General features: G+C 45.3%; 1 long non-coding RNA gene across 1 annotated transcript; it reads left to right on the forward strand.

The window, feature by feature from the left end:
* The first annotated feature begins 950 nt into the window (after positions 1 to 950).
* Positions 951 to 25,181, forward strand: LOC137790666 (uncharacterized). Its single transcript, XR_011077944.1, has 3 exons — positions 951 to 1,219; positions 12,196 to 12,274; positions 24,989 to 25,181. It is a non-coding gene; the product is annotated as an uncharacterized lncRNA (long non-coding RNA).

Raw genomic sequence — 25,181 nt, forward strand, 5'->3', positions numbered from 1 at the left:
CTGACAAGCCCCAGTGTTAAGCTCATAATGATGAGCTTGTGTTTGTGTGGTGAGTGGCATTAGATGCAGGGGGGGTGGGGGGGTGGGAATGAAACTCGCTCGCCCATTAGCTTGGATTTAATCCGTAAATCCAGCTGCTCCCACCCGATGACTCTTCATTACTGGAGGTGAACTGCATTAAAACGTTGAGATCTGAAAAAAAATAAGCACACCGGGAACAAAAATGTATTAAAGTACAAAACATGTAATGATTCATTTAATGTACATGTCCAAGATATACTTTGAAAAAAAAGATGTATGTATTTTTTCATATACTTTCATTTACATGACAAATAGATTTAGTGTGTCATGGAAAGTAATGCACATGTTTTCCAAATATTTACTTTCTATTTGAACGAAAGTTATTATAATGAAAGACTTTCTAAAAAAAATAATGACATAGCAGCTCCTTTATTTATGACTTACTAGAGATAATAAGTCGTAATTATGACACGCTAAGTCATTATTTTACATACTATAAAGATATTCACTTCAAAAGCAAGAAAATAAACTATAAAGTGCAGCAGGCAGTTCGTGATTAAGGTCAGAATATAACTATGTCAAGTTTCCGCCAAGCAAGCATCTTACCGGAAGTATAGTAAAGATTCCTACAAAATAAAAGCACATAATTAGCCACGTTTGGGGTTGAAACAGCTTTCAGCAGTATGAAAACACACCAAAACTGTAATTTAGCGTCGTTACCACGTATTAAATGTATTCATAAAAACACTCAATACGAAAATAGTGTTTTAATCCCAAAAGCTTTTTCTTGAAGGACGTCGCGAGCGGAAGTTGCGTTCGTTATTCCGGCCGACTTGACTCCAGTCACCTTTTCCTGATCCCGACCGTCCAGCCAATCAGCGGCCGTCAAAGGCTCGCGAGCGGTGATAATATCCACGGAACAGGCTGCGGGCAGGAGGAACAAAGAAAAGCCGCCCGCTTGCGCGTGAAAACCCTCCTTTTACTCCGTCAAAGCGGAGACATTATCACTTATTTTTGTGTGTGTGCTTTACTTTAAACACAACCCGTCCGCTGGGTGTGTGTCACTCTTACTGGTCAGGGTTTTATTTTTTGGGGGGGAGGTGAAGGATAAAAGAAACTTGGCGTCGTGAGAGGTTGTTTTTTTTTTGTTGTTGGTCAGGTCGCCCTTTCTCGAAACCTTTTTCCCTTTGGATGTACGGTGAGTTAACTTGTGTTTCCTCTTACGTAACAAAAATGATCGTGAATGTGTTTATGGTGTCGCTTTCAACGTAGAAAACTCCTGTTTAAAACTTTCCTCCTCCTTTTCTTTCCTTTCTTTCTCTTCTGCGTTAACGATTCGTTCCTTTCGCACCACGCCAGCTCCCCCCACGCGAAACTCTATTAAATATAACGTTAATTTAGTGCTCTATTCCTCTTTCCACAAACAAAAACACACAATGGTGACTCATAACCATGGGGATTTATTTATCTGGTGACCACACAGAATTCCGGTACAAAAGAAGTCCTTTATTTCATTTATTTAAAGCGTTTTCACTTGTTGACTTGTTTCACGCTCTGAACTTAACAGGTAGAACTGGTGCTGCAGAAAACGAGCAGGAGTCTCTTAAAAAAAAAGGTGTTTTTATGCAGATATTAATTGCTTGTTTGGAAGTCATTCACACGCCGAAATATCTAGAAGACCCTTTAGTGACACGTTAATCTTCCCAGGTGGTTGTGTTTTAATGATTCAACGTGTGTACGTAACGTCAATACTAAACTGACAGATTTTTGGATGGGGCTTTTGGCTCGCTGTCTGTCTCCAGTCGAGAGAGATCGAGAGAAAGAGAGAGACGCACGAGGCAATAATATGTTATGCTGTCAACCAGAAAGCTGCCTTAAAGGTAGACTTATATTTTAAATAAATAAATAAAAATGAATTAATCCCCCACCACACTTTTTGGCCCGGGGAAATAATGGGGGGAAAAAAACATGATTCTGTTGCCAGCAATTTAAGTTGCTCATATTTTTTATGGAGTTTTCAACCCAGAAGCTCAGGCAGCTTCATTTATTTATTTATTTATTTATCTACCCTATCCCCCACCCCTGAGCTTTTCCTTTGACTAAGCAAAGGCTTACATTATTCCAGGTGAGCAAACAAGGCGCCCTACTGCCCTCGAAGCGGCAGAAAGTGTGGACTCCTTTTGACTTCATCCGGTGTGCCGGTTGGCTTTGCCTGCTTCATTCAAAGGGCTAAATGCTTCTCGCCTGCTACCGTACACCATCTGCTTTGCCCTCCCGGGCTTCGCCAGGCTCCTGTCCAGATAGTGTTATGAGAGGTTTTGTGTGGGTGGACCCGACCGCAGCAGATGGGGTTGAGATTGGGATGGACATCAGCTGGGGCCTCTGTTGTTGTGGTGGTTTTGGTCTCATGTTCATTTGGTGTTGCTATTGTTTTATGTATGTGTATATATATATATATCCGAGGATAACGCCTTTTGCTGTGTGCAAAATGGTTTACATGTTAATTAGCTTCCTTTATACTGTTGCACGCCGGGATAAAGTTCCCCGTCATAGAAGGAGCTGTTGACCCCTGCACTCTTATTTCCACACCAGCTGGGGTTTAACCCCGGATGACCCCAGTTGACCTCGCTGTTAGCGCCAGGGTGGGTGGCATGAACGTGCCCGGGGCTCACAGTATTCAAAGGTCAGCAGTGGAGATCTCCACAGATCCAGAGTCGACCAGGAAACTAAGTAAAAGGGTGTTTGTTAGTTTGGCCATTTCAAGAAAAAGGGTTGGACCAAAGCTTGGACGTGGATGCAATTTTTTTATTTCAATATTTTTAATTGCTTTAGTTCTATATTGTCGCCTGCTGAGAGCTAGTGTTTCTAATGCTGTGATCGGCTCCTTCTAACGGCTGTATTTAATTAAATGTTTTAATAAAGCTCGAACGCATCACAATGGGACTCGAAGCAACCTCCGCTAGCGTTAGCGGATGCTAATTAGCCAAGCAGGACGGCGCTGATAATGGGCTCGCTGGCCCTCCTGTCTTTCAACGCTGATGCATTGTTCAGTGTATCATTATCTGGAGGAAAAACATTGGGGTTGAAAGAGTGTTTTACACAAGGGTGTGTAGCACTAGTGTGCAGTAGCAATCGGGCAGCATGTACAGATCGGTTAGCGAGTGACACGTTTTGTTGTTCCTGTGTGGCGTAAATGAGCATTTTGGGCTGTATCGGACCAATTAAATTAACAAAGTATATATTTTTTTGTCTATAAACTATATAATTGACAGCAAGACTCTCTTTAACTAAGAACCATCCCAAAAAATAATGTCAACCGCCCTAGAGTCGGTGTCCACCGTCCATTTTGTGTCACCCGCCATCGACAGTAATTTGCACAAAAACAGACGATTCAAAGATTTGGAAATGCGTAATAGTTATTTCTCCTTTTTCCCTTGAAGTGTTCTGCAGCAATCTGACACATTGGCCATTCTCTGTTGGTGGTACAGCGGCGATGCAACTAACTGCCACGCTCGCAACCCTCGCTGTGGTGACGTTCGGTGAATTTATGTCGACACATTCGTCAAGTAGCAAATCAGTTGTGATGACAGCTGACTGCTTTCTCTCCCCTTCAGCCCCCTTCTGCTGTCACGAGCCCGGTCCTGACATCGATCATGAGGCTTCAGCATGTTCTGCTTATTCGGCTCCGGGTGGGGGGGCGGAGGGGGGCATCATTATCTCCACCAGTAGTTTGTCAAGTTTTTACCACCAAGACGTTGCACTTTCTCCCCCTTTTTTCGTGGCTAATATGATGTAACCTTCAATTTTAAGGCAGCACATATTTCTTAGCTTTTTTTTTTTTTTCTGCGTAATCGTTTTTTAAAATAGTTGTTAATCGACTAAGCAATCAATGGAGTAATTGCTTCTGTGCTATCCGGTTTATATCTCCAGCTAAGAGGTTCACATGAAAGGTCTTTGCCGCTTGGCTGCTCGCATTAATGGTTCGTCTTGTGTGACGCGAATACACCGGATGACTGATGACAAGAAAACTGGCCACTTAAAAAAAACAAAAAAACCAACGTTCAAAACATGCAACAGCCTCTGATGAGTGAAGCCAATGTAGAAGTTTAATGAATCCTGCTTTCTCTCTACTGACCAGCAGGGGGACACTCTCCTCTGGTTGTATAGAAGTCTATACTTCATGTGTTGAAGCTACATTCTCTCTTCTGACCACCAGGAGGCGACTCCTCTGGTTGTATAGAAGTCTATACTTCATGTGTTGAAGCTACATTCTCTCTTCTGACCACCAGGAGGCGACTCCTCCGGTTGTACTTCTCTCTTGATGTATTCCCTCAGTAAACCTTGTAGACATGAGTTTATGTCTCAATCTCTAGTTTTAAGTCTTCTTCAACAGACCGTAAAGCAAGGCACGCTTTAGGGGCGGGGCTTCCTCCCCTTTCCCTTCATTGGTTGTAAAAAGCCAAGATGGCGACGGCCGAATCACTGAACTGAAGGCTTCAAAAGGTCAGTCCACAAACCAACGGGTGACATCACGATGACTAATCCACTTGCAGCTTATGATTTAAAAAAAAAAAATATTTACAGAAAGGGCAGTGCCCTGAAAAACACAATGGCCTTTTAAACGCTCGGGTCCGAAACGAGGAGCTGCAACGGTCACGAGTGAATTCCCGCTGCAACGCGCCCGGAGATGTTTTTCCCCTCCCCGACTTTTATACATAAATATTCAATGTGGCGTCTGTCAAGAGGAGCTACATTCAATAGTTATCTCCTGGGATTTTCTCTGCTGTCGACGCATATCTGATAATTGTCCATCCTGTCACTCTCGACTGACTCACAATCGTTCTACACACAGACACACACACATTATGTGCACACCGCCGGAGACGAGGCTGTCCCGGCGGAGGGGCGCTGTACCCAGCGTGCCTGGCGCTGACGCTGACTCAGTCGAATGTTTAATGTTGTGAAATCCCATTAAGAGCAATCCTCCGACGAGCAGGGCCACGCCCGGGCTTTTACGGGACAGCGGGTCATTTTTAAAAGGCCAGCGGGGGCCGCTGTGTTTTGCGCCATTTAATAGAATCTAATCACTCGAGGGACTCGCTCTAAATTGGATTGCTGTCTTCTTTTTTTTTTTTTTTTTAATCGTTGCCGGTCATGTTTATTTGCTCTTGAGGGCCATTTAAATGATTTTTTTGGACGAGTGTTCGCCCGGTTAGAGAATAATTGTTCTTTGAGCCACAGCTGCACTTTGCAGTATTTACCTAAAAAAAAAAAATAAAAAAAACACCCAAAGTGTGGCTCCATTTTGATGAATCACCCTGTCTAGATAAAGTGGATTTTCAAGCCTCTGGCTTCAGACTTTGAGTAATAAATAGGACACGAAATCATAGACTAGTCTATAAGAAGTAGATACGGTCATGGTGACGGCACTGGTTGGTTTGTGGACTGCCGTCTTTGAAGTCTCAAGTTGGGCGTTTTGGTTGTCGCCATCTTGGATTTTTTTTTGCAGCCAATGATACGAAAGTGGACGGCGAAGGAGTGACAGGACATGATGAGTTATTAAATAAACCTCAAGATGTATGTAAGCTAGAGATTGAGGCCATAAACTGATGTTTACAATGTTTACTGAGGGAATACATAAAGAGAGAAGTAGAGTAGACTTCTATACAACCAGAGGAGTCGCCCCCTGGTGGTCAGGAGAGAGAATGCAGCTTTCACACATGAAGCATAGACTTCTATACAACCAGAGGAGTCGCCCCCTGGTGGTCAGGAGAGAAAACACAGCTTTAACACATGAAGCATAGACTTCTATACAACCAGAGGAGTTGCCCCCTGGTGGTCAGGAGAGAGAACACAGCTTCAACACACGAAGAATAGACTTCTATACAACCAGAGGAGTCGCCCCGTGGTGGTCAGGTGAGAGAATGCAGCTTCAACACATTAAGCATGGACTTCTATACAACCAGAGGAGTCGCCCCGTGGTGGTCAGGTGAGAGAATGCAGCTTCAACACATTAAGCATGGACTTCTATACAACCAGAGGAGTCGCCCCCTGGTGGTCAGGAGAGAGAATGCAGCTTTAACACATGAAGCGTAGACTTCTATACAACCAGAGGAGTCGCCACCTGCTGGTCAAAGAGAAACCATGTTTTTAAAACCCTTCCTACTGGAATTTGCTCTTTAAAACCGGGGATTGTTGCACGTTTCTGACATTTCTCAACTTGGATTGTTGAACATTGGTGCTGCCGTCAGATTGTCGTCATTAAATATGACATGAAACTATTATATATATATTTTTCTCAAGTGCGAGAATTCCTCTATTATGCTTACCCTTTTAAAAAAAAACAGCACGTTTTCCTCCAGGCGCGGTTGTAACAGAACAGTTTACTGAAACGCGTCACTGTTGCCTGTCGCTGCCGGCTGAGCGATGCGAGCCCAAGATTGTATTCTCATCCTGCACATCAGGCAGATGACGGATGTTCCTCCCTACAGAGAGAGAGAATGAAGGGATGAGTTACTACGGCTGTTTATCTTCCACATCTGAAGAGGATGTGGTTTAAAGCGCTTTCCCCCCCTGGAAGAAGCTCCCGCCCACACGTTTCTATACTGGTACACCGCTGCATCATCCGCCGCATTGAGCTGCTAACTCCTGTGAATGAACACTACTCCTGACAGTGGATTTGTTCAGCTCGTAGTAATGGTGCTCGACATGGCGGCATGATGATACCAGAGTGTCCCACCTCCAATATATACAGCAATACGCCAATGCGATGGGGTTTGAATGGAGACACTTTGCCGATGGTGCGGTTAAAAGCTCTGTTGGATCTTTATGGGACTAATGTCCGCCCTGTACGCACATGGGAAATGGGACTCGCGCTAAAGGAAATGAGTCGAATGGCGTGTAAGGAGGACGCGCAACACTGAGAAAGGTGTTAAATAGCGGAGCGGTTTTAATAAGCTGTGGAGGAGAGTGGCCTTCACACAACTCTCCGAGCTCTCGCAGGCAGAAAAGAGACACGCGGTTATATGAAAAAAGGTGCGACGTCGTTGATTCTTTCGCTAAATTTGCACGTCCAATTACGAAGTCGGGGTGTTGTTTTCGCGTCGGTGTGACAAAGGTCTTGCTCTTGTGCCCTTTTTGTTTCTTCTTCTATGAACTGGTGATGAATATTCCTGGTCTCTAAATGTTTTACGTCAAAGCACTAAAGAGGATTAGCAGAGAACCGGATGTTCTGTACGTATTGACGCTGAAAGCTCATCTTTGTATTTGACCATTGTGCTTTTTAATGAGATGTTTTTAAAACCTCGACCTGGAAGCAGGAAGTTTCCCCCTTCCTTCCTGCGCTCTCCTCGTCCTCTTCCTCTCTCTTTTTCTGTTCTTCCCGGCGTTCCCAGACCTCCGGGTCATGGCGAGGGCAGACACTGAGACACCGCCTCACCTCGGGTGACCTTTACAGCGGAGGGAAACGGAGGATGACGAGGGTAGCACATGTCAAAGTGATGAAGAGGAGGGTGTGCTCCTTGTTTTTCTTGAGGTCATAGCGATGATACTGCACATTGTTTCGGTCGCTTATCGATACTTCATCAGTTCTTTTTGCTTATTATGTGAAGGAAGGAATCTTATGTTGCTTTATTTTTTTATTCTTGTTTGTAAAGAAAGTCAAAGCGATCCTGTTCTTCTGATCAAACTTCTCTGTGTAGCATCATCGCTAACGTTAGTAGTAGACGAGGAAGGACGGCAGCTCCTCAAACGGCCCCAAAAAAACTGTTTCTGTACATTTAAATGACATATTGACATGCGTCAAATGGCATTAGACGCCATGACACGTCTCTTCTGAGACTTCAGTCCTCGCTGGCGAGCAGAAAGAACGCTTAGGACGTGATGGTATGAGTTAAAATGCATTTTGGTTACAGAAAATGTGAGTCACAATTTCTAAAAGTGATCATTTTGTCATCTATAGTGGTTATCTGTATATAGAGGTCATTGAAATTGGCATTAATAGTTGTAATGTTGCATCGTAGGTTCACATAGAGCTAGTGTTTTAATGTAAAGTTAAAAAACAACTGCATTTATTCAACTTTCTCGCCTGAAACAAGATTACTTTAGTGGTTTATAGCGAGTGTTTTCTTGCTCTTCGGACTCGTCTAGGACGTTAAAGTTTAAGTATAACACCAGTCATCTGTCCAGCGTCTCGGCTTCCCCGTTCTGTTTCTTTCCTTTTATTTTTTTAAATGCAGCGGTGGAGAACGCTTTCGCGGCGTCCTGCACTCCACGCGTCCCTTTTTCCAAACCAGCCGTTTGTTTTGTGCGACGCTACAGCGGCATCAATAATTGAGTCGTCCCATGCGCTCCTGGACGCGCGCCGCTGGAATCCCGTTCCTCCTCCGCCTCGTTCGCCCGCTGGTTTCCGGCCCCGCAACGTTTTAGGATCTCTTGTTCGCAGCGGCGAGTCCCGTCTGAAGAGCGCTCCCTCATCTTTTTATTTTTGCGTGCATTAATGGTTTGAAGCTATGTAGGTCGTGCGTCCCTGTTTTTTTTTCACGAAGCAAAAGATATCGGCAAAACAAAGTGTGCCCCGGCTTTTATTTTTTGGGAGTTTCTAGTTGTTCAGATAAACTGTGGCGGCAACGCCAAGGTCAACGCAACCAGCTGTTGCTCTGTTGTTCCCCTGAGGGTCAGGAGGATAAAATACTGTGTGTTTTGAGGCTGATCGTTTCTGTGGCGGGAGGTTTTGATCAAAGCGCCTCAAAAACAGGACAGACACTCGCCCCCTCCCTCGACTCCTTTCTTACCTCCAGATTTTGTTTAGCGTTTTTTAAATTAGAAACCCAGTCAAGTGCCGGAGCACAGCAGCCCGTTAAGCCACGCCGCGTTAACGCCAGGCCGCGTTAACGCCAGGCCGCGTTCGGCCGGAGCTAACGACCGATTTCCTCTCCAAAGGGTGAACGAGGCCACGAGCCGCTAATCTGGCCGACAGAAGTGACGCGGCACTTTTTTGATCTGTCAACGTGCCTTTTCACCAGTTAAGCCAACACACACACACACACACACACACTCACACTCTCTCACACACGCTCTAATGTCATCAGGACCGTCCCGTGGCCAACATGCGGAGCGTGTCGGGTCACTTTTGAGCACGGGCGGTTGCACCGTCAAAATGTGCAGCCTAATTGGCTGCATTAGTCGTGTGTGTGTGTGTGTGTGTGTGTGTGTGTGTGTGTGTGTGTGTGTGTGTGTGTGTGTGTGTGTGTGTGTGTGTGGCTATTTTTGTGCTGAGATGATGAAGATGGGGGTACACACTGTGGACATCTACTTGGGTTTTTTTTTTTTTTGCTGTTTTTTTTTTTAGAGAAGAGGTGCTGAAATTTTAAACTTGTGCTTCTTAGAAATGACTTTTTTTTCCTCCTTAGCAGGTAGCAGAAAGGAAGAATTGTCCTGGGAATTATTTTTTGAGAATGGGAAGCAAATATTAAGTGATTTTTATCGTTTTAAGGTGCTTGAACGGCCCCGTGCTCGTGTACCCGTCGATTGTCTCTTCGTTTTTTACAGATTAAAAACCGAAATGATGTTGAAACTTTAACGCAGGGTTGATTATGACGCGTTCAAGCGCTGCCTCGTAAAAAAAAAACTGGATGTTAGAGAAAATTAAAACAACTCATGCCAACATTTTCTTTATAAGTATATTTTTAAATTAAAGCAATTTAAAAAATGCAAATTCAAGCTCTAAAGTCTGTCTTAAGGATTACTTTTGGGTATGTTTTTTATTTTTGACTGTTTACTCTGATACTTTTCATATGAAAAGTTAGACTCTTAGTCTGAAAAAGTTCGGATGAAGGAAACAAGAGAACAAACTGTCGTGATGTAAATGAATCCATTCCCACACGCATCGCTTTTCCTACCGCAGCTTTTCTATTTACTATCTGTCAGCCGAACAAAGGGCAGCGCAGGCAGGAGATGCTCTTTATGTGTGAAGTATTTCAGGATTTTTATTTATGGTTTCTTCAGCAGTCGGCCGCATTCGGCATTTACGAGGAAGAGGAGGAGGAGGGGGTGCGCGATGAAGCACCCTCGGGCTCCTAACAAGGTCATCCGTCTTCGCGCCGCAGTGTCACCCATCTTTGCGCTACGGCTTTTTAATGGTGCCCGGGCCCCCGTGCTCCACTCTCGCTCAGACAACAGACGCGTCTGGTGGCTGGAGAGTGTTTTTTTGGGATTGAGGAGAGACGGTTGGATGAGGCGGTGAGTCTCCAGGGGCATCCGACTGATAAATGTTCCCTCAAACCGCCGTTAAAAAGCTGCATAATCGCATCCAAAACCCTTTTTTTTTTTTTTATCGTCTCTCTTGTGCAGCTTGTTAAACGGCTAATTTTAAAGTTACCCTCCAGTTACTGTGCACCGATTGTCCTCTTGAATGTCAGTAGGTTAATGAATACCTCGTGCACTGGTCCGATAAAGGGAATCACCAGTATCGACATGCCCTGCAGGATGAGACCTCTGGAGGAGCCCTTGCAGGTGTTGCAGTCTTTGGACAGGAGGCAGTGGGAGCTTTTACTGGGAGGAACATCTAACTGGTTATGATGAAACGCTGAGGATTCGGGCTTCGATGGGAGGGAAGGAACCAGCAGCAGGACGGCAGGTAGCAGACCGCTGCAGTAAAACGAGAGGTTTTCTAAAGGGACCCTGGTGCGCTGGGAAAATGAAAGTACCTTGTAGTAACTTTAGGTATGTGCTGGAACTTGAATTGGGCTATCGTTAGCTTTTAGCTAGCTGCTAGCTTCAGTGTGTGTCCTCTCTGGTTGTCATGTTCATCTTTTGTGAGCACAGTTATTCCTTTTTTCTTTCAATTTATTTATTTTTTTCAACTTTCGTCTCCGCGCCGGCTCACTTGTTGTTCCTCTAACGCTATGTGGGCAGGTGGTGAGGAATGAAGGGCGCCGGAGAGTAGGCTTTGCCGTGTGAGCCACGTAAGCCACCCTGCTGTCTCAGGCAGACCACACACACACATACACACACATCAACACACACACACACACTCGACCGGCGGCCTGGATCCGTTGGTTTTCCATGTTTTGTTTGCGTGCCTGCATGTGTTTTTCTCTATAATATAGTGTGTACACGGCACCGTGTTGCCACAGTATTGGATCGGTGGATCATTCCTGCCGGCGTCGGGGTGTCAATCAAAGTTTGCTGCCATGGTAATGTCAGGGGTGTGATCTGGATTATAGACAAACGTGTTAAATGACACTGGAGGTTTTTTTGTGTTTCTGTTTATTGATATTCAGTTTAAGTTTTTACAAACTGTTTTATTGATTCGCTGTAAAAAAAATTAATTTTATAGGAGGCCCAGGTACTTTTGGGGTCTTGATGTCTTAAAATAAACTTTGCAACACGATCCAAACACCTTCGGCACCGATGCACCGCTCCTTTCTTTGCCCAACGTTCCCTCCTTTAGCGCCCTTTTTGTTGTTGTTGTGCGTTAAAGTTTGACACGAGCGGCGGCGACGACAACGACGTCTCGTTCACTTCGTTAGCATGCTCACGAGAACCAGGTTGCTGGGAGGATTATATTGACGCTAACGTGGTTTCTGTTGATCATAAAGCCTGTTTAAAAAAGAAACCTTAACGCGTGCAGAAGGGCTACTCCGCTTCGAGTGCTTTACTCGAACCGATGGCGTTTCAGAGGAGTGAAGTGGCGCTTGACCACGGGGAGGGGTAACATCGGCGCTGAAGCGTAGCGCCTCCGTCTGTCTCTTTCAGCTGCTTTTTATTTCGCATCTTTACGCGCGGAAACCCTCACTCATAACTGCACTAACGCTGTTTTATCTTCGTCTTGGCTTTAGTTTCTCTCTATCCTTTCGTATCTCTTCGTCGCTGTCCTCTTCATTTCAAACTGGACCCGAAGCGGCGCAGGTTTACTCAGGAGAACATCCACCAGCGCTCGAGTGGCACTTAGTGTCTGTGTGTAATGCAACACATTATCTCGCACCATTGCCTCTAATCGCCTCCGTTGTGTTCGGTGTTCTGAGCTCATGGAGACGCTCCGTTAACTGTCGCGCCGCCGCCTCCTGCTCTTCCTCCTCCTCCTCCTCTTCTTCAAGGCCGCCGAACGTCACAGCGACACCTCTTCAGTGTCGTCAATGTGCTAATCGAACCGGTTGTGTCTCGTTTCAACAGGAAGTAGCCGGACCTGACCACGTCGGCGTGGCGGAGATGCTCTCTTCTCAACGCGCCTGCACTCCGATGGATTAAAGAGGTGAGCTTTCGATCCCACTCGTCCGGCTTCAGCCCCGCGGCTGCGTGTGGTGACGGGATTTTTCATTTATTGAAGTTACTGTTCTCGGGTGCAAATTTGGGACGACTTGAGTATACTACACTTATTGTTCAGGGGGAAATATTTGGCGCTTTAGTTACTCGTTACTTTACAAATGAAGATTTTACAATATTCCATTATCTTATGATATGCAAAGTTCAAGTGGAGCCCAGTTTTCTGCTTTTTGGCCAATCAAACGACGTCTTATTTGTGGTTCTTTGTAATGTTTCTGACATCGTTTGAGTCTAAACTCTAAACCTTTTCACATGGGTTCATCCAACTGTTCAAATGATCCAGTATTTCACAAGAAAACTGCAGCAAAAATTATATCCTGCCTCAACGGGCGCACTCTGAACCTTGTCCTCTCACTTCTGGGGTCCCTCAGGGCGCCGTCCTGGGTCCTCTCCTCTTTTCCCCAAACGCCAACTCTCTCTCGGCTCAGTCATTCGCTCGCATGGCTTTTTTCCTACCATAGCTATGCCGATGACGCCCAACTGATCCTCTCGTTTCCCCAATCTGAAACACAGGTAGCATCACACACCTAACTTGACATCTCTCAGTGGATGTAGTTTGACTTTCTTGAAGAAATTGTACTTTCTCGATTCTTGTTGTTCTGAGTTTGTACTCGTGGTTGAATCCACTTATTGTAATATTTTTGGGATGTAAGCGTCAGCTAAATGTAATGTTATATTCATCCTGTACGTCTTTATTTGTGAGTTTATTCTACTGCCGTTACTTTTGCACTTTAAACGACGTACTTAAATTAGTTAACGTCCGGCATCTCGTACTCGAGTAAAAGATCTGATCACTTCTTCCATAAATGGCGAGTGACAAAGCATCATCACTGTTGGTGATGTGAAGACCTCTATAACCCAGCTGGAGAAACCTGATCAGACCGGTTTTGGGCTGACCTGGAGGCACCGGGAAACCGATCCGAGTCTGGCTGCTAAATATTGCAGCGGGTCCGAAACCCAAAAGCAGCCGACACGGACTGCAGGCTTTCGGCTTAAGGTTTCATCCTGTAGCGACGGGAAACGTCAGAAAATGCTTTTTTCTCTTTCGTAAAAGAATTAAAGCGACAGAACCGAGAAACTATAGACATTATGACAAAACAGTCCAGAAAAAAGGCGTTTTTTTTTGTGCTCATGAATCCGGTGAAGGCGTCTGTCATATGCTAAACGCGTAAACTAGTACAATGCAGACCGCCATCGGCCTGACATGTGGCCACGCAGCGTTTTCTTTAATAACGGATATGTTCAACGCGTGAGACGGGCTCATGTGTCATGTGGACCAAATCGGTTCCACACACCGGATGTAAAACGCAGGCCCCTACACGATGTAATCCAGCATCTATTTAAATGTTTTATCCATGCGACCCTGGCTGAGACGAAGTCAACGTTTCCCTTGAAGAAGTTGTTTAAATAAAAAAGCTTTCGGGTGTGTTTTTATGTCAGAACTTGTGGGTTGTTTTCAGCGGTAAATAAACGCAGCAAATTTTTAAAAGTATTGCCATGTGGGAATGTAAATACCCACAAATGACTCGTGCGTTTTGAGCTTGCCGATCCCATATTTCTGTCTCGTACCTTGTTTTTTTTTCCTTCTTCAATGTCTCTGGACTGGACTCTCACTGAGTTTTTTTAGCTTTGGCTCCGGCGGCTTCCAACATCTGGTCGCCAAAGCATTCTTCTCCTGGGCGAAGGGAGACATGGAGGCGGCGGAGCGCTGCTCATCCTCCGCCCGCCAGTCTGCCGGTCGGAGGAGCAGGAAGTCGTTTTGGACAAATGGGCCTTTTATTGGCCGACTAGACTCTTCGATCGGCACGCTGTAAAGTCGGCAATCTGCTTTACGGCAGATGAAAGGAGCAGTTTATTTATTTCAATCAAGGTCCCTCTGATCTTCAAACTCTACCGGATGCATTGAAAAGCACCTCAATGTTTGTCCTCGCCAGAAGCGTGACTTTGTTCAGATTTCCATCTTTCCGACGGTCCTTGAACACATCGGGCGGGAAAAAGCGGCCAAAATGAAGCTTTAATTTTAAAATCTCGCTCTAAATTTACCTTGATACTGAGAAAAAAAAACGACTATATTGCGCAATTATATTTTATTTGTCACGTGACCAAAAAATTTCGTGAAACGTTGACTGAACACGCTTTAAGTAGATTGTAAAATCATGGCTAGCTCAATAAAAGTAGCGCGTAAAGCCTCAGTTTGTTTTCCTACACTTGGAACTATGTCGCATGTGACATTTTCATGATTTATAACATGGTAATAACTCTTTTTTACTGCAGAAAAGACATGTTTGAGTCCTCTAAAGTGACACAATCCTGACTAGAAGTAGAGGACTTTTCTAATGCAGAGGGTAAAACGTGCATTATGTGCCGCGAGCATAACGGGGTTATAACTTTGTTTTCTTGAATAGCGACTCTTTCCCGTCCTCGTTTCTTTCTGTGAATTCATTATTTGACGTATTTTCATCACCCTATTGCCGTTTTCTTGCCAATTTCCCAAACCGTAGTTTGTCCCTGCAGTGAACTAGCTTCCCAGTGCTTATTTTGCAGTGGATGATGCAACTAAAACACTTTATTTCCTCCCAAACCCGCCTTCTCGTGATGATTTTGTCCTCCTAAATGACTGCAGACGAACTCCCAGCTGCCTTTTTTTTTCCACTGTTAACTCTGAACCTCGCCTGAGGTCACTCTGCTGCTCGCCGCTCTCGTATCGATGCGACGTCAAGACGAGGACAAAGAGGAGGGGGAGGAGGAAGAGGAGGCTCGCGGCAAACAAAAGCAGCCTTCAGCGTGGGCGGCGGTAGTTGAAATCTCTTATGAAAATGTGGTGAATGCCTCTTTTCTTTAGCTTTTTGTTCCTTAGAGCAAAAGCTCCACTTTGGTTTTCTTGCACCGGTTAATTTGAAGCCACTTTGCTTTTTTTTTTGTTGAATAAATGCAGAATTCAGCATAAAACACACTCAGGGGAGTGCAAGCAGGCAGAGAGGAATGCTGTTGTGCATTAGCTGATGGAGGAAGAGGAGGAGGAGGAAGAGGAGAGTGTAAAGAGAGAGACTTCCTCATCTCCCACGGGAGAAAGATGAGATGAAGAGACGCAGGTAGAGAGCGGGGGAGGGAGATGTCGGAGCCAAGGAGGGAGGAAGAGAGAGAAGATACCTTTTCATGACTAAGCTTCCTGAAACAATACCTTTTTTTTTTTTGAGGGGGATTGAAAAGTAAAACCAGAACCACGAGATCAACCCGTTCTGATGTTAGCCGACACGGTGCGTCCTCTGGTTAGTTTACATCAACTTGACCGCATAGAATTAACACAAAAATGGAAATATTGGAGTTATTTAGAGTGTTTAGTCTTATTTTAGGACAAATGGAACTGAAAGAAACCACATGCATACATTTATAAGAAAACGAATACATTCAAGTTGGATTTTGGTAGTTCAGTGTAAGAAAGTTTAAATCCGGGAGGGGGGTTGACTTCCTGTTAAATGTAGACGTCAGTCTGACTGACGGCTCGGACGCAGTAAACGTCTCCAGTCGAGTCCATCGGCTGTGAAACGACTCCTGAAAATCAATGAGCGCCGTGGAGTCGCTTCACGTGGCGTCTGAACGCAGCTTCCTCCTGCGCTCCATCAAGTTGATGCTGCGGTTCTTTGTTTTTTGTTTTTTGTGATGTGTTATTAAACCCCCGAGGAAAATGGAGGGTGAAGACATTGAGAACCTTGCTCCTGAAATACAGAAGAGACGGCATGAAATGTTTGATTGAAACCAAAATTGGGAAACGATAAAGTGTGTGTGTTTGTATGGTTCTGTGTGTCTGCATGCTTATGTGTGTGTGTGTATGTATGTATATGTGTCTGCATGCTTCTCTGTGTGTGTGTCTGCGTGCTTGTGTGTGTGTCTGTGTGTCTGCTTGCTTGTGTGAGTCTGCGCGTCTGTGTCTGCACACTTCTTTGTGTGTCTCTGCCTGTGTCTGCATTCTTGTGTGTGTGTGTGTGTGTGTGTGTGTGTGTGTGTGTGTGTTAGTGCATCTGCATTCTTGTGTGTCTGCGTGCATCTGTGTCTCTGCATGCTTTTGTGTGCCTGCGTGCGTGCGTCTGTGTGTCTGCAAGCTTCTGTGTGTGTCTGCATGAGTCTGTCTGTGCGCATGCATGTGTGTGTGTTGGTTTCCTTCCACGGTTTGTCTGGAGTGTGTAGTTGTGTGTAGTTTTGTGCCGTCGGGGGGGAAACACTGAGCTTTGCTTTGCACTCGGCCGTCTCTCTCCTCCCTCCAGCAGCTGTTTTCCTGCCTTAGCGGGGAAACTGGAGCCTGGCTCCCCATCCTCACGTCACAAGCATGAACTCGCACACAAACACACACACAAACCTGCATGCACACACACACACACACACACACACACACACACACACACACACACACACCCCTGTGGCTGGCTGTGTGGACTTCAGACTGAGGGCGAGTGTTCCCCCTCTGCTGACTCGGTGGCGCGTTCACGCCGCCGTGTGAGAGCCCGCTTTGGGAGAATCGCCTTCATGCTAAGACGCCGCTGCTCTTCTCGCGGAGGCCGGCGAAGCCGCTTGACCTCTTCTCGTCGGCGCGGCGGTGACATTTTCTCGGGTTTCCACCCCGTCTGTTGCTTGGAATTGAAACATGTTGTCGCAGCGTTCTCGTATCCGCATGAACCAAAAAAAAACAACCCTGGAATGGAGGGAATGTGCTCCAGCTTTGATTTATTTCTTGTTTAGGCTACGACCCAAGAGAAATCCCTTTAAATGTCATTACACTAAGAGCTGAACTAAGAACTGTAGTTCGCTAAGAAAGAGCTCCTTAACTAAGAGCTGTTTCCGTTCTCTCTATCCAGCCCTCCCCATCTATTAGCCCTTTGTTATCATCTAGTAGCCCTTTGTTATCATCTAGTAGCCCTTTGTTATCACCTAGTAGCCCTTTGTTATCACCTAGTAGCCCTTTGTTATCATCTAGTTGCCCTTTGTTATCATCTAGTAGCCCTTTGTTATCATCTAGTAGCCCTTTGTTATCATCTAGTTGCCCTTTGTTATCATCTAGTAGCCCTTTGTTATCATCTAGTAGCCCTTTGTTATCATCTAGTAGCCCTTTGTTATCACCTAGTAGCCCTTTGTTATCACCTAGTTGCCCTTTGTTATCATCTAGTTGCCCTTTGTTATCTAGTAGCCCTTTGTTATCATCTAGTAGCCCTTTGTTATCATCTAGTAGCCCTTTGTTATCATCTAGTAGCCCTTTGTTATCATCTAGTAGCCCTTTGTTATCATCTAGTAGCCCTTTGTTATCACCTAGTAGCCCTTCGTTAGCTAGCAGCCTCCTCTACCTAGCAGCCTCCTCTACCTAGCAGCCTCCTCTACCTAGCAGCCTCCTCTACCTAGCAGTCCTCTGCTATCTCGTACCCCTTCGCTATCTCGTACCCCTTCGCTATATAGTACCCCTTCGCTATATAGTACCCCTTCGCTATATAGTACCCCTTCGCTATCTAGTAGCCTTCCGCTATCTAGTAGCCCTCCGCTATCTAGTAGCCCTCCGCTATCTAGTAGCCCTCCGCTATCTAGTAGCCCTCTGCTATCTAGTAGCCCTCTGCTATCTAGTAGCCCTTCGCTATCTAGTAGCCCTTCGCTATCTAGTAGCCCTTCGCTATCTAGTAGCCCTTCGCTATCTAGCAGCCCTTCGCTATCTAGTAGCCTTCCGCTATCTATTAGCCCTCGCTATCTAGTAGCCCTTCGCTATCTTGTAACCTTCCGCTATCTCGTAGCCCTTCGCTATCTCGTAGCCCTTCGCTATGTAGCAGCCCTCCGCTATCTTGCCCTTCCGCCAAGCTGAACCGCTAACGCTTCCCTCGCTTTCCTTCACAGGCGACAGTGACTGAGGTGGCGAGTGACTCATGATTGACGGCTCTCTGGATCCTGTTACAGTTCAGTCGTGACTCATAATTACACTTCCCAATGACCTGAGCTGAGTGGGTGTGTTATTTTTAGGTGAAATACTAATAAAGTACTATCACAGATCTGTATCTGTAACAGTGATACGCTACATAGCTTTAATCCTCCTTTCCCCCCCAATGAGCAGGATAGTTTACAGAGGAATGTCAAACGGTGGGTTTATCTTAGCACTGGGAGTAGTTTCGGTTCAGAGGAGATTAAGTTTTTATGCCGTTTCTCCTTTTATAAAATGTCTCGGTGACAATATGAGAGCACAGTATAAATATTAAGGCCTGATGAAAGCCGGGTGAGTCGTACCGCCGCCGTGATGCAAGCAGAGGCGCCTTATTGAGTCACGTCCGTCAGGACTTTGTTTCACTCTCGGGGGTCACAGGTTTTGTTTTTCCATGTGACGACCAAAGATTTCAAGTGTTTATCTCGCGATTGCCGGTTTGCTAAAGCCCCAAATCACTTTTTTCCCCTCCATGTTTTAGTGACTAGTGTGTGGGACGGCAATGGACCGGTGGCGAATGAGAGCACTGTGATAGTCGTGTAGCGTTCTGCTTCATCCGATCTGGTATATAACACATATACTGCTATATTAACCTCTTAACTGGGTGTTTTCTGTATATAATACACCTTTTCACACTATTCAATGAGCCCTGGTGGGTAAGGAGATATTCTGGGTTTAGTATGAGGATGTAAACCATTTGCAATTTTTGAGCACCTGAGACTATCGGCTGCAAAAATAAGCACTTTTGAAAACTGTGGAACCAATTTTGTCTCCAGACCTCCTTTACTCCTGTTTGAGTCATCATAGGAATCCCAAATTAATTCCTATATTTGTGTTTATTGTATGTATTTGTTTAGCAAAGTCTTGGGGAAAAAAATGTATATCTGCAAAAAAAAATCACTTTTAAAAGATATTTTCATCGTATCTATGAACATCAAGCATGATATGAGCAAGATTCCCCAAAACGGCCTCCTGGAGCGGTCAATAAGACACTTTTTTGGAAAGATTAGGACCTAAAGAATCAGAATCTGCAACAAAAATCACAACAAAACAAAAGTCTTGGTCTGTTAGGAAGGAGTTTCAGTCAAAAAACTGTGTCGTTCGGTTCAAAAATGGAAAAAAATATGTATTTTATGCCAAAAGATTGTCTGAATGGGGCATGCTGGGACTTAAAATTGGCACAGGAGGATTTTCGCACGCTGTTTCCAAAAGGTCAAGAGACATGCATTGATGTAGATGGCGTCACTGCTGGATCACTTTAAAATATACGTCGTGTCCCCATCGGACAAATTGGAGCCAAAAAGCTCCCGGTGAACTTTCCCTGAAGTCCAACACAATATGAATGCTGTGCGAGTCCTCTCCTGCTACAAGTTGCTCTGAAAGGCGTGCGCGTACTTCCTGTGCAGGAGATGAAAAGGACTAATTGGAAGTCTCTTGTTGTCGTCCAAGAAGAAAAGAAAAGCTGCACGAAAAAAAAACAACATGGCTGGAAAAAAACAAAACCGCCGCTTCTCTCCACGGCGGAGCTGAAATGACATCGGAGCCTCGCTACCTGCTCGGAGTACGAATCGGCAATATGTTTTTAAGCTTGTCGGCTCGTGTTTTCTGTCTTTGTGGCTTGTGGAAAAGAAAAGAGGCAGCGAGCAGAATCCTGAGGGGCCACCGACCGAAATGTAAATGTACGGCGCCGCTTCATGTCAGAAAACCGCTGTGAAGCCGTTTTAGAGGGCGTTTTGTTGTCACATTGGACTCATTTCACTGAAATAATATAAAAGTTTTGCACCTTTTTATAGAAGTAGAGATAACTCCAACATGTTTTCTGTGCAGTAAAACTATTACCAGCCCTTAAATGAAAAAATATATATAATAAAGTGGAGATTTCTTGATGATTTTATACGACAAATACTGATATTCTATACATCCCACATCATAAGTGTTTAGGATGCAATGTTTTTAAATGCAATGGCGTCGTTTCGGTTGGACGGATGCGTTCAAGGACCGTTGGAAAGCTTGTTTTCTCAGCTTCGGTGTACTTTCGGATATTGTTTAAAGAAAAAACGTGCTTTTGAATCCTGCCAGCAGGGCTTTGGGGTTGCATTGATGATGAGCAACTTCCATGAGTGATTGGTTGCTGTCTTTCCAATTTCTAGTAAAACACAACTGGGATTTTAAAGACGCACACATCCAGTGAGAGGTGAGGTCAAAGGTCACACTCATGGCGCAGTTTGCATCTGCACGAGTCGTCTGTAAACTGTTTGGTGCTGATACGAGTGTGTGGGCTTCTGCTGCAAAGTCCCCACAAGTTTGTGTGCCCTAAAGTTGTGTGTGTTTTATTTGTGTTAAGACTGACTGCACGTGTTCGATATGCTAACAATGGCCGTCACGCTCCCGGCGGCCCTCTTCGTGCCGCCGCCTCCTTCCCTCAAAGATAACGCTTAAGTTTGTGCCGTGGAGTTTTGGTCAAGTTGCTCCCCGTCTCCGTTCCGCGGAACAAAAAGCACGGAGATGAAACTGCAACTGGATAATCCCTCGCGCCCTTAATCTGGGCAGCGGTCGGGTTACAGGCGGCACATCTCATCCCCGTCTCTCCAGCGCATTTTATTTGTATCCCACCATCGGCGCTCCCATCGCTCGTGTGTCTCCATCGTCTGACTCGCTTCTTCTTCATGACCTTGTCTCCTGATTCCTAGACTATCTCCTCTCCTAGTCCCTTTGTTGTTGCTGCTGCCGGTGTGAGCGAGCACACACGTCTGTTTTTTTTAGGACGAGCGACGTCCCACTGCTATTAGTTTCGGGGGCATTTTATTAATTAGTTTTTCACAGTGAGACCATCGTAGCGGGTGTGTTTAAGGCTCGCTCAGTGTGCAGAGTTCCTCCAGGAAATAATCGAATGACTGTCTGGTATCTACAGCTATTTATTTGGAAAATTGCCTCTTTCTTTTTTTTGTTTTTTTTAAATAAGTAATGAATATCTCGTCAATTTCATTTCTGCTGGAATGATATTTGCTTACAGTTGTTATTTTGTCCCATAACTGTTGACTAGAGTGTGTGTGTGTGTGTGTGTGTGTAGCGGTGTTGCCGGTGAAGCACTGCAGTGAAGTTGATTTAGTTTTTGTATTCACCGGCTGGAGGTGCCCTTTTTTTTTATGTGCACGACCTCAAATATCCTTTAAAGTGTTTTTTCTCACTCGCCCGCCTCCCCGCCTCGCTCTCCAAAGCGCCCTCTGGCTGGATCCCTGATCCTCGACGCAGCCGCTCTGCAGCAGAAGCAAACCGGCTGTTCCCTCCCTCCTGCATGCACGCAGGCGGCGTGGAGGTTTACTCGATGTTCAGGTTCTCGCTCCACGAGCCGTAAACCGTTTCGATTGCACTCAAAACCGGCCGAGCCGGCCCCTTTTTTAAATTTATTTATTTATTTTTGTCGCTGCGTCGCGTCCTGACACGTCCATTAAATCACCTCGCCGGGTTTCACGAGGACAGAATAAGTCGTGGAGCGTTGACGGTTTATTATCCTTCTAAACCCTCGAGGGGAAACGAGTAACACACGCATGCATTGACACATCTGTTGCACTCGCAGAGGACGACAACGACAACAACATTGCGAGCCGACGGACCTCCTGTCGTGCAGCATTCAATGCCGAGGCGGCACGAAGGAGAACGCGCCGCCTGTGCTTTTTGAAAAGCCGGCGAAAGACAAACGAGCGAAGCGTAACCGCTGCGGGAGTCGCCCCGCTTTCATTCACACGGCGCGTTGTGTCATCGCGTGGAGGCGGCGCCACCCGGGAGGAGAATCTGGCGTCTACGGCGTCGTGTTCGTTTCAATGACGACACTTTTATCGTTAAAACCTGGCGGATACTCGAGCGGACGAGTGGCACAACTTTTTTTACTCTTTTACTAAACTAGGCGACGACTATAATGAGTTTAATGCACACTAAAATAAAAATAAAACATCTTTTGATTTGGATACATAGTAGCAGATACTGTGTGTGTCTGTGTGTGTGTTATCCAGACTGCTGCTCTTCTTCGTCACGTTTCCCCTCTCCTCTTCATCCCATAAATCACCAGTGAATGCTTGAGGAATTGTCAGCTGTGTGTGTGTGTGTGTGTGTGTGTGTGTGTGTGTGTGTGTGTGTGTGTGTGTGTGTGTGTGTGTGTGGTAAGGGATTTAATTTAGTTAAGCGTGCCGCACGGATGTCAGCTGACTCGTCGATGGCCGCTGTGATGACAATCTTTTGACAACAATATTGTGTGATTTAAATATTGCCTCCCCTTCCCTCAAAATTAGACTTCATGCTCCAAGTCTTGGATGAATTAATTGTTATGGAAATGTAGAGCTTGTCACTTTTCATGGGTCGTGGTCATGAGATAGTGTTCTGGCAATTACTTTGTTCCCCAGCGTGTGTGTCTGTGTGTTGTCGGAGCAGCTGCCCCTTTATTACGTGGTCAGACGTTGCATTTCCTGTCTTCCAGCTTCTCCTTATTAAAAATAAATGAAGCCGACAGGTCCTTTTTTATTGACGTCATGATGCGTTCAGGCTCTATAACGTTATCGTGATGCGTTCAAGCTCTAACGTTATCGTGATGCGTTCAGGCTCTATAACGTTATCGTGATGCGTTCAGGCTCTATAACGTTATCGTGATGCGTTCGTCTCGTGAAACTAAATGTTGGTGAGAAAACAGCAAACATAAATGGAGATTAGAGATTAATTATGAGGCGTTTACAAACCTAAGCAGCTTATAATACATTATTGGCATCTTATAATACATTAGCGACTTATAATACATATTAGCGACTTATAATACCATCTTAGCGACTTATAATACCATCTTAGCGACTTATAATACCATCTTAGCGACTTATAATACCATCTTAGCGACTTATAATACCATCTTAGTGACTTATAATACCGTAATAGTGACTCGTAGTATCATATTAGCGACCTATAATATCATATTAGCGGCCTATAACTCATTATTAGGAGCTTATAATACATAAGCGGCTTATCTCAGTGTTAGCAGCTTATAATGCTTTATTAGCGGATTGTAATGCTTTATTAGCTGTTTATATTGCATTATTAAAACGATTAATGTGAGATTTGTTTGGAGCCATCCTATAGGTGACTTTAACAAAGTAAAAGTAAAACATTTAGGGTGTTTGAAGCTTTAGAGACTACAGAGCGCTTTAAATGACTTTTGGGACAGTGGAAACAACACTTGATCCGATCCGCGGCTCTGATCCTTGTTTTATGATCCGGTGCACTGCTTCCTAATGCATGAAGAAAAGGCAGAATAGCCCGACAGGGGATGCTAAAAGGGGGTCCAATGTACAATGCAGGTCTCTTAAAGGCAGCAAAGGATGAATGCAGGTGAGCAGCTGGTTGGTGATTTTATGTGCAGATGGATACTTGAATAAACAAAAAACCCTGATGTGTGAAAAAGCCGCGGTGATGAATGCCTTTTTGTCCGCTAAGAAGCTAACGGCAGCTGAGTCGCCGCTAATGCAACGCTCAGCTGTTTGGGGATTTTGAATCCAGGCAAACAATGTCTCATGTGAGCTGCAGACACACACGCTGTGTGTGTGTGTGTGTGTGTGTGATTCAAGCCTTCCCTTGTGGGTCTGTACCAGTTACTGTTCTGTACTTTCCCTGGAAAGAGTCATGCGGAGACCTTTTCTGAGAAACTACAGCATAGTCGGGGGGTGGTGGCGTTTAAAGCGGTGCATACAGGCGAGAGCCGCGCACGGGAAAAACACCTTAAGTATATTCAGGGCTTTTTTTTTTGCTTGCTGTGGCCTAAAATGATGGGATTGCGTCACATTGATTGGCCGTAGAGAGGGAGGTCACACTGTAAAGAAAGTCAGCGGCGCATTTGCACCATTTAACTATTGTATGGTTGCTGGTAAAACTTGTATCTCTTAAAAGGCGCTAAGCCCTAATTATATGCGTTCAATATCAGGTGAGGAACGTTTAACCCTTCAGGCTTATTTCTCGATTTCACATTTCTTAAATTCCGCTTTTAAAGGCACTTGCATATGTGATTATATACCCATGTGCTACTTTCGAAAATTGCAGAATAATCTCGGCTCTCTATATAATGAGGCACCATTATCACAAGGCTAAAGTGTAAAGGTGGTTATGGAACATATATATATATTTTTAGAATAGTAATACATTAAATATCTGTATGGTTCCCTCTTTTTTTACTAGCTTGTTCCTGCTCAGCTTAACAAATGGTATTAATATTAGTAATTGCGGTTAAGGAGATGATCGGCTATTTTCTACATATCGTAAAAGTCGGGTTATAAGCCGCTACTACCTTTCGGTGGATGTCCCTTTCTGTAGCCAGCTAGCGCTGCTGCTAGTTCCCTGCTAGCTCTCCGCTGTAGCTAGCTAGCGTTCGTCTAGCTCCCTGCTAGCTTCGCGCCAGCCCTCCAACAACCACTCAAATGTAGCGTGACCACGCCCGGCTCGACGTGGAAGCAGCAGCAGCAGCGCTAGCTAGCAGCAGCGCTAGCTGGCTAAGGCGGGGACATCCACCGGTGGTAGTAGCGGCATGTAACCGACTTTTTTACGCTAGTTGTTCTTGATGCTCGTCATCGCTGCTAACGGCTTCAGATTGTGGGGAAAGCCCTTCAGCGAGGCCCACGGCAGGAATATAATTAAAATAAAGTTTTTGTGTGTGTGTGTGTGTTTCAGGAGTGTGGTTCCCTCCGGCGGAAGACGGCGTGTGCGTGTCCATCGGCATCTTTCCACCCGGGCCCCGCCGTGTTACCATTGCGCCCATGAGGTAGCGTCAGGACCTAGCGCCCCCTCCCCCCTCATCACCACCCTCGCTCCACCCATCCCCCTCCCCTCCCTCCTCCCCTCTGGTCCCTCCTCCCTTTAGCCT

The sequence above is a fragment of the Clinocottus analis genome, unplaced genomic scaffold, assembly GCF_023055335.1.
Source record: "Clinocottus analis isolate CAN_PGR_092001 unplaced genomic scaffold, fCliAna1.0.p SCAF_2, whole genome shotgun sequence".
NCBI classification, from domain to species: domain Eukaryota; kingdom Metazoa; phylum Chordata; class Actinopteri; order Perciformes; family Cottidae; genus Clinocottus; species Clinocottus analis.